This window comes from Lissotriton vulgaris, chromosome 1_1, assembly GCF_964263255.1.
Source record: "Lissotriton vulgaris chromosome 1_1, aLisVul1.2, whole genome shotgun sequence".
Classification (NCBI taxonomy): Eukaryota; Metazoa; Chordata; class Amphibia; order Caudata; family Salamandridae; genus Lissotriton; species Lissotriton vulgaris.
In genome coordinates, this window is record NC_141685.1 from 55,076,161 (window position 1) to 55,084,897 (window position 8,737).

Consider the following 8,737-nt stretch of genomic DNA (forward strand, 5'->3'; position numbering starts at 1 on the left):
TGCAGGGGTTTCAAGGCCTGTTGGACTTGGCCCTCCTGGCAGGTTCACCGCTAAATTTTTTGCTTTTAAATTGTGACCTGGTGATAGTGATTTTTGGTTTCTGCGCACTTTACCACTGTGTCCCAGGGTAAAGTGCGTGTGTGTGGTAAGGTTGGCCTGCCCTCCCATAGGAATGCATGGGGAATGTATGTGTCCATGTTAATTCCTGATGTGTGGGGAGTGCAGGCTCGAGTTTGGTATGTGCGAACTCGTGAGAGTGAATGCTGCGCGATGATGTGTACGGCGTTTTTGTGTCTAGTGTAGAAGTGCCACTTCTAGAAGTTGGACTGTCTGTATATAAAAGGTAAATTGGCTGTCTGGCTTGTGATTGGCTGAGACAGGCTGGTGTGCCTGGCTCCATGAGTTAGGATGGGTCTGCCCCGGTGGTGAATGAGAGATCTGCATGTTGATGTGAGGAAGGGGTACACCTAGGACCTGAAAAGGGCTGGGCTTTCCCCACACAATGCTGGCTCCACCCCCTGTGGTGCGATTGATGACCCTAGCCTGACTAGTGAATGGAAAGAGTGGCTGAGCACAACACAGTGCTCCAAAACCAGTTGCATCTGGTTTTTACTTCACCCTGTAGCCACAGACAAAGGAATTTGATGTATACAAAGGGGCTGTGACCCCTTGAAAAATGTTCTCTACCTGATCCTAACTTGGAGGGGGGGCTGCTGCTGCTGGGCGCCAGGAGGACCGCCACTGGGGACTGCCTCCCTGCCTGGAGGGCCCTGTGAGCTGGCCCCTGGGCCCAGCCTTTGCCCCCTGCCTTCCTTCTTGTTACAGGATTTTGTCCCTGGACCTTTGGGGACTTCTGGGGCCCGCCAGCGCCTGGGGAGTACTGGTCTCTCCCTCCGAAAATAGCGCGTTGCGCCGCTGGTGCGGTGACCCCTACCTCAAGGGATTCCCTGGCGTGGGGATCCCCCTTTGTGCCTCTTGATCGAAACAGGTGCCCACCTTGCATGTGGCCCCACAAATTGGCAGAATCTTGGCACGGGTGCCACCCCGTTTATTTGCCGCCCTTTGTTTGCTTACTTGCAGAACAGGTGCCCATCCTGTTTTATTTATTTATGTGACGGGAGCCCACCCCGTTCTGAGGAGAAAGAATTCACCGCCGCAGCCCAGGAGTGTCCAAAGACGTTGCCGGGCTGCTGCCGTCGTGACCCGGAAGTGCCCTGATCAGAAACCGGAAGCAGGAAGCAGCAGGAGCCTACCCCGCGCTCCTGCATGTGCCGAGGAAAAACCCTGCGCTGAGGGGAGAAGTGCTGGGGGAGTACGGGAGGACGTGAGCCTACCCCGCCTTCCAGGACGTCCCGGTGCAGCGTGTGAGAGCCCCTGACTGCCGTGGGGGCCCAGCAGCGAGAGGAGAGTGGCTGATAGTGCAGGCGGTACTCCAGTGTTGAGGAGAGCCCCGTGCTGCTTGAAGAGGGAGACCGGCAATCTTTCCTGCTCCCGCCAACGCCAGAGTGGTCCCGGTGAGTGGGAGAGCCCCGACAGGAGAGCCCAGACAAGGAGTGCCCCTGAACAGGCGGTGAGTGGGGCCCCTGGGTTATTTGGTGAAGAGGGGGGCATCGAGGCACATTGCCGGTGCCCGCCCCCAGTGGTGCTGCTACAGTTTGGAGCCCTTTGTTAGCGAGTCCCCCGAGCTGGACTCCAGCGTTTAGGGGGCTTTCTTTACTTAGCCCATGAGGGCTCCGGGGGCATGCTTCCATAGAGCCCGAGAGGCTCAAACGACGGGGGCAATTTGTTCAGAGCCCACGAGGCTCCCGGGCCCAGCGCATTACGAGCTCACGAGGCTCCGAGGGGCGTTTGTTTTCCTGAGTCCCCCAAGCGGGACTCCAACGTGATTGGGGCATTTCTGGAGGTAGAGCGGCCTCTGCTGGCAGTGGGCCGCTCCCCCAGTGGTAGCAGCATTCCTGTGTCGAGCCCCTGAGGCCCCACCTGATTAGGGGACCTGACTGTTCATTTCAGAGCCCAGAAGAGAGCCAGGAGGCACGCTGGTGCCAGGCTCCCTGCTACAGCTGCCCAGCACTGAGTGGGCAGCTGCTCCGTTTAGGCCCTTGCAACCTTCTTTTGCTGCCTGCGCTGCCTGCCCTGATATTTTGGACACAGGGCGTTTCAGCCCCTGACAGGCCAAGTTGGCCTAGGGACAGTTCTGGTGTTGTGCCCTTGCTAGGAGTACATGTTTGACCTGATGTGATCTTTGCGCAATTGTGATACCTGCCTAATGTCATTGCTGCATCATGTGTAATGTTTTATACCTCTGAATGTATTGTGGTGCTCAGGATTCCCTGCATGGTATTCTCCTAAGGCAGTTAGGATTGCGTAGGGGGTACTTACCTTTTTACCAGCGGTTACTGGTTGTGTGCTCTATTTTCTACTTGGTGCTACAGTTATTATTGTTCTATGTTCTAAGCGCTATTTCTAACAAGTATTCTAGTTCTAAAAGTGCTTATTCCTGGCAGTGGTCCATGTGGCCCTGTCCTGTATATCTATCCCCTGTAAATTCTGCTCGTGCCTGTTGGCACATTGTAAAGTGTGTGTTTTTATCTAATGTGTTTGGTATAATACAAAGGCTATTTTTATATATAACCTTGTGTGGAGTTCCTTTTGTGGGGGGCCTGGGATGTTGTTGCTGGGGGTGCGTGCGCAAATACTTAACTTACATTGCCTCCGGGATAAGCCTTACTGCTCACGTCATGTTGCCTAGAGGGTGAGCAGGAGTTATCTTTGGCGTGTAACTCCCTTGCCCTGACTAGAGTGTTGGTTTCTGCCTTGCTTTGGCGCAAGCCTTAGCCAACTGGAAATCCCATTTCTAACAAGGCCCCTTTAACCCACACCAGTACACAATGTATGGCTGGCAGCCACCATTCTCACAACCGTTATACCCCCCAAACACATTTAGGCCTCCTTTTTTAGGCAGGGGCAGGAGGGGAAGAGGCAGAAGGAAGGGGACAGTCCAGGTGCGCTGGGAGGAGGTGGACCCGGTGGGCATCAACACACGGAGCAAAGCACGGGAACCTCTAGCGGGGACAAGCAACAGCAGAGCTTAGTCACCAACCTAGCCTCCAGACCGCTCTCACCAACACAAGAAAAAGTCCTCAACAAAGGACTGGGTTTGTCCCGACGTCAAAGTTAGACAAATTCAACCTCCATTGCGGGCTATCAGGTTTCTTTCAGAAACTAAAGCTTAAAGCTTTCTTTGATAGACAAGGCTACAGCCCACCCAATGAAGATCAAGGTAAAACAGGCTTACGACTAAAATCGACATTCACACCTCCTCCACACACCATCCCCGTGGAGATACTAACATTCAAACAAGCTGTCTTCAACGACATTGAAACACTGGAAACCAAGCAACCCTACTTCAACATGAGTAGGGAGGAAAACCTTGCGCTGGAAGGCCTAAAGAGGTGGGAGGATATAGTCATATGTGACTGGTGACAAAGAATCCTTGCCCTCTCTCTTGATATTTTCTCCTATCTCTCCTCAGGAAGCCATGGGAGAGATAATGAGATATAAGTCAGGATCACCGGAGGACCCGTGCCCCCCAAAAGATATGAAAGGAGGTGGCGCATAATGTTAACCATATGTTGTTCCACATAGGGAACACAGCTCTCACCTCAGGAACCTTCCAGATACTTGGAAGCACGCTATCCTCCTGCCACTCAGGAAGAAACCTTGTGTTGATCCAGGGGAATTAAACAATTACAGGTCAATTTCCCTGCTACCTACACCAGCCAAAATGCTGGAACAATTGGTGCAGCGCTAATTGGCCAATTTTATTGAAAGCCAAGGCATTCTGCATGACACCCAATCTAGGTCCCGAGCGGGTTTCAGAAGGGAGACGGCGCTTCTGGAAGTGGCGGAGGGGGTAAGGATGGCCACGGATTAAGGGGCATCAGCTTTGCTGGCGCTCCTGGATCTGTTGGCTGCCTTTGATACAGTTAATCATTCACGGCTGGTTCAGCGCCTCCAGGACATTGGAATTGGAGGTGCAGCCCTTGCCTGGCTAAAGTCTTTTCTTGACAACCGCAAGCAAAGAGTCTCGCTACAACCCTATTTGTCCGAACCCAAAGGTTTATGGTATGCCGTGCCCCAGGGCTCGGCATTGAGTCCGCTTCTTTTTAATATTTACCTGCCACCACTGTTCACGCTTATAGCAAACTGGGACCTGAGGGCGATATCTTACGCCGATGATACACAGTTGGTGTTCTCTTTTAAAGATCAGACGGCGTATTATTTTAAAAATGTTAAAGGCTGCGTGATGGACATAGCTCTTTGGATGAATAATAACCAACTTAAACTCAATGCTGAGAAAATGGAGGTACTATTCTTCGGCAAGTTCCCGCCAACAGCAGCAGATCTGTGGTGGCCAATGGAGATGGGCACCTTGTCCATTCCAGCCGGCATAGTAAAAGATTTGGGTGTAAAATGGGAGGCTGATCTCTCCTCGGTGCGGATACAGCAAGTAACAGCTGCCTGTTTCAGCAAGCTGAGACACCTGCAAATATTTCAACATTTGCTGCCAGAAGACTCCAGCCGGGTCATAGTTAATGCCATGGTAACATCTAGGCTGGACTATGCCAATGGCCTATAACTGGGTTTCCGAGCGTATCTACTCAAAAAACTACACATGATACAGAACGCAGCTGCAAGATTGATTAGACGCGTTCCATTTTGTCATCATATCTCTCCGCACATCAAAGGGCTGCACTGGCTTCCAGTGAAAAAAAGAATCGTATTCAAAGCCCTAACGTTAGCTTTCCGGTCAGTTCACTGGAGGTGTCCCAGCTATCTGAGACAGCGTGTATATATCTACAGACAAAATCGCACCTTAAGGTCCAACTCCCAAAATGTACTTTGTATTCCCAGAGTTAAGACAGCCCGACTCGGCGGCTGATCATTTACAGTGGGGGCATCTAAGTCTTGGAACTCTTTGCCCAACTGCACACGCCTAATTAAGTCTGAATCACTACTCAGTAAAGCTGTAAAAACATGGCTTTTTAGCTCAGTCTAAACTGCTCTCTGGACCCGACATGACACCACCTGGCTACTCGCTGCTGATTGCTTCTATAGCGCCGGGACACCTCTGCTGGAGGTAACTGTTCGCAATCAACAAATAGCTTTATTATTATAAAACAAGAAGACAAAGGGGGAGGCGTTGTTGTACAGGATAAGATGTTCTACCAAACAGAATGCCGGAGACTACTGTCCAATGCGAGGAATTATCTTCCTCTACAATCTAATCCAACTCAGGATTTAAAACAAGAAATAAGATCCTTAGTTGACTGCACTGAATCCTGAGGACATATTTCTAAACAGGAGGCAGACTATCTTATGAACAGTGAGGGCAAGATCCCCTATTTTTACACTTTGCCTAAGATGCATAAAAACAAAATTCCCCCTCCTGTCAGACCCATCGTCTCCAGAATAGGGTCCCTGCTGGAACCATTGTCATGCTTTTGAGACTAAAAACTTTGGTACAGAGCACTGAGACTTACCTGCAAGACACCAAGAGCCTACTCAACCTGTTAAAGGATGTTACAGTAGATGAAACAACTATCCTGGTAAGCTTTGACACAGAAAGCCTTTATACCAGCATCCCGCAAGATGACACCCTGGAAGTGCTTAAAAGAGCACTGGATGAGTCAGATTGGACATACAGGACACCCAAAGTGTTCATCCTCGAGTGCGCCAGATTGGCCCTGAAGAAGAATTACTTTGAATTTGAGGGAGCCCTGTACCTCCAAATCGGGGGACTTCGATGGGGAGTACCATCGCCCGAGTGTGGCCGGGCTTTATGTCCTCGATTTTGAGAAGAAATTCATACTGAATGACCTGAACCCTTCCTCTCCACATATCATGTTCTGGAAGAGATACATCGACGACGTCCTTGTCATTTGGCAAGGACCGAACAATGTTCTTACTGACTTCATTTCCTGGATTAACACCTTCTCACAAGGTGCCAGGTACCAACACTACGAGGGAGGAAGAAGGTGATGGTTTTCCGTGCTATATCTCATCCCTCCTTTCTTTGCAGTCTGGAATGCCCTCTGATGTCCTCTGGGCCTTTAAAGATCTGAATGTGCAGGATCCTGGCACCGCCCCCCTTGCCGTAACTCTACACCATATTGGCCCGTACGTTCAAGCCCCTAGATTGAAAACGAGGCCAGAGGAGGAAGACGCCGCGCAAGCCGACCGGCAGGATAGGAACCCAGAGCCGCCAGACAGCCTTCCCGCTACAATCCCGGGAGCTAAAACGCACATCGAGAGCAGAGCGGAGGATTCGACCGACGAGAGGGAACCAAGACCGCTGAAGGTGCCGTACCTGATCCGGCCCTGCGAAGAAGCGAGCCACGCTCCCGGAGGAGCGTGGCTGCGGCAGGTACGTGCTCGCCTCGGGAGTGTGTTCAGCAGAGGTTCCCCGGGTGGGAAACCGGTGAAATGGGTGGAGGAAGGCTCATAAAACAGCACAAGACTCTAGTACCCCTCTATGTTACACGGGTGATGGACAGTGGTGTGCTTTACTCCCTCACTACCCTTCCCAGCTCTCATTAAGTCTGTTCAGACTATTTTCCTAACAAAGGTCTTTTTTCTTCTTTAATTGTCTTTGGAATGCTTCATGGGTCTCTGCGCTACGGTCCCGGTAATATTGAGCGGAACGACAAGACAAAGAACAATCTGAATTAATCACTGACGGAAGTGGAAATCAGTATCTTGATCTTCATAGGACTGTACAAATAGCGAACCACCTACAAGAAAGGGACTTCTTTTATAAACAGTGTGTGTGCCCCGAGTGCGTGAGACAACATCTGCTGCTACACATTGAATTGAATGTTGCAGCGCGTTTCTTTGTCTGCCAGCATCTGTTTTTAAAATCGCATTAGTTTCTTTGTAATTTGCTTTGTTTTAAAATTACCTGTGCATAGAATTGAAATACAGAATTGAAACTAAAACTGCAATATTTAACCGCTAAGCCCTGACTTCCCTTGCCCATTCTCCATCCCCTAGGCATTAGCCAATCGGCCGTAAGGAGGAGGAGCTAGAGGCGGGGCTAGGTACAAAAGCGGCTGCAGCGCGGGAAGCGGGCAATTGAATTGAATGTTGCCGCGCGTTCCTTTGTCTGCCAGCATCTGTTTTTAATATCGCATTAGTCTCTTTGTAATTTGCTTTGATTTAAAATTACCTGTGCATAGAATTGAAACATAGAATTGAAACTAAAACTGCAATAATTCACAGCTAGGCCCTGACGCCCCTTGCCCATTCTCCATCCCCTAGGCCTTATCCAATCGGCCGTAAGGAGGAGGAGCAAGAGGCAGCGCTAGGTATAAATGCGGCTGCAGCGCGGGAAGCGGGCAATTGAATTGAATTTTGCTGTGCGTTCCTTTGTCTGCCAGCGTCTGTTTTTAAAATCGCATTAGTCTCTTTGTAATTTGCTTGGTTTTAAAATTACCTGTGCATAGAATTGAAACATAGAATTTAAACTAAAACTGCAATAATTCACCGCTAAGCCCTTACTTCCCTTGCCCATTCTCCATCCCCTAGGCATTAGCCAATCGGCCGTAAGGAGGAGGAGCTAGAGGCGGGGCTAGGTATAAAACGCTGTCATGTCACGGGAGAGAAGCGGGCGTGCGCAGTGAGTGCACCGACGTCGCGCCAAAGGCAAGCCCGTCTGCGCCAGTTCGCGCCCGGCTGATCCCAGGGGCCACGGATTATGGTCAAATCACCAACTACTCCTCCAGGAAGCTAAGATCATTAGCGCAATCTTGCCCCCCCTTGGACCCTGCTACATACAATCGTATACTGGCTAACGGCATCCTTCATATTCAGCCGGAGCGTGTCTTTCCTCCCACTGCCAGCCCTCATCCCCCATCAAATATTGATCCCACAACAATGAGTCAAACCATACTCCGCTTTCTTTACCTCAACACACGCTCCCTGGTAAAGCACCAACTCAAAATCTTCTAGCTGCTTACCTCGGACAAGCCTGATGTCCTCCTAATTACCGAATCCTGGTTAGCCCAGGATTCCTTGCCCAACATCAAAGCAGCACTCCCCTCCGATTACTACATCCTGTCGGCTAACCGGCCCCCAGGGAAGTGAGATGGCGGTATTCCCACCATAATCCACAAAGACCACAAATTTACCACCATGACCACCCTTATCCTTCCTGAGGTTGAGAATATTGTTGTCACAGGGTCATTAGCGCAAGTGCTTATTTATCGACCACCTCAGGCAATGCCCACCTTCCCTATCTCCTTAAGTGAGCAAATGGCAACCCTAGTTGTAAATCATGACAAGGTTCGACTAATTGGAGACTTGAACTATTGGTTCAATGATGACTCGGGCGGGCCCCATGCTGCAGAACTTTCCGAGCTCCTCTCCAACTTGAACCTGGCCCAGCATCTACAAACCCCTACACACATAGAGGGTTCACGTTTTGGATCAAATTTCGTCCCACAATCTCTCACTTTCAATGCCCACAGTCACCCCTTGCATTTGGTCAGATCACCACTTAATACAGTTCATAATCACTATCGGTGGTCATAACAAGCCCTTTACTTCGGCGGGTGGTGTGACAAGGAAGTGGAAGTCCTTTAATAAGCTGAATTTCATCAACACCCTGGCCAGCTCTCTACTCACATTCAGCCCCGGAGTCAACTCTATGGAAGAGGAGATCTCTGAATGGCTACTG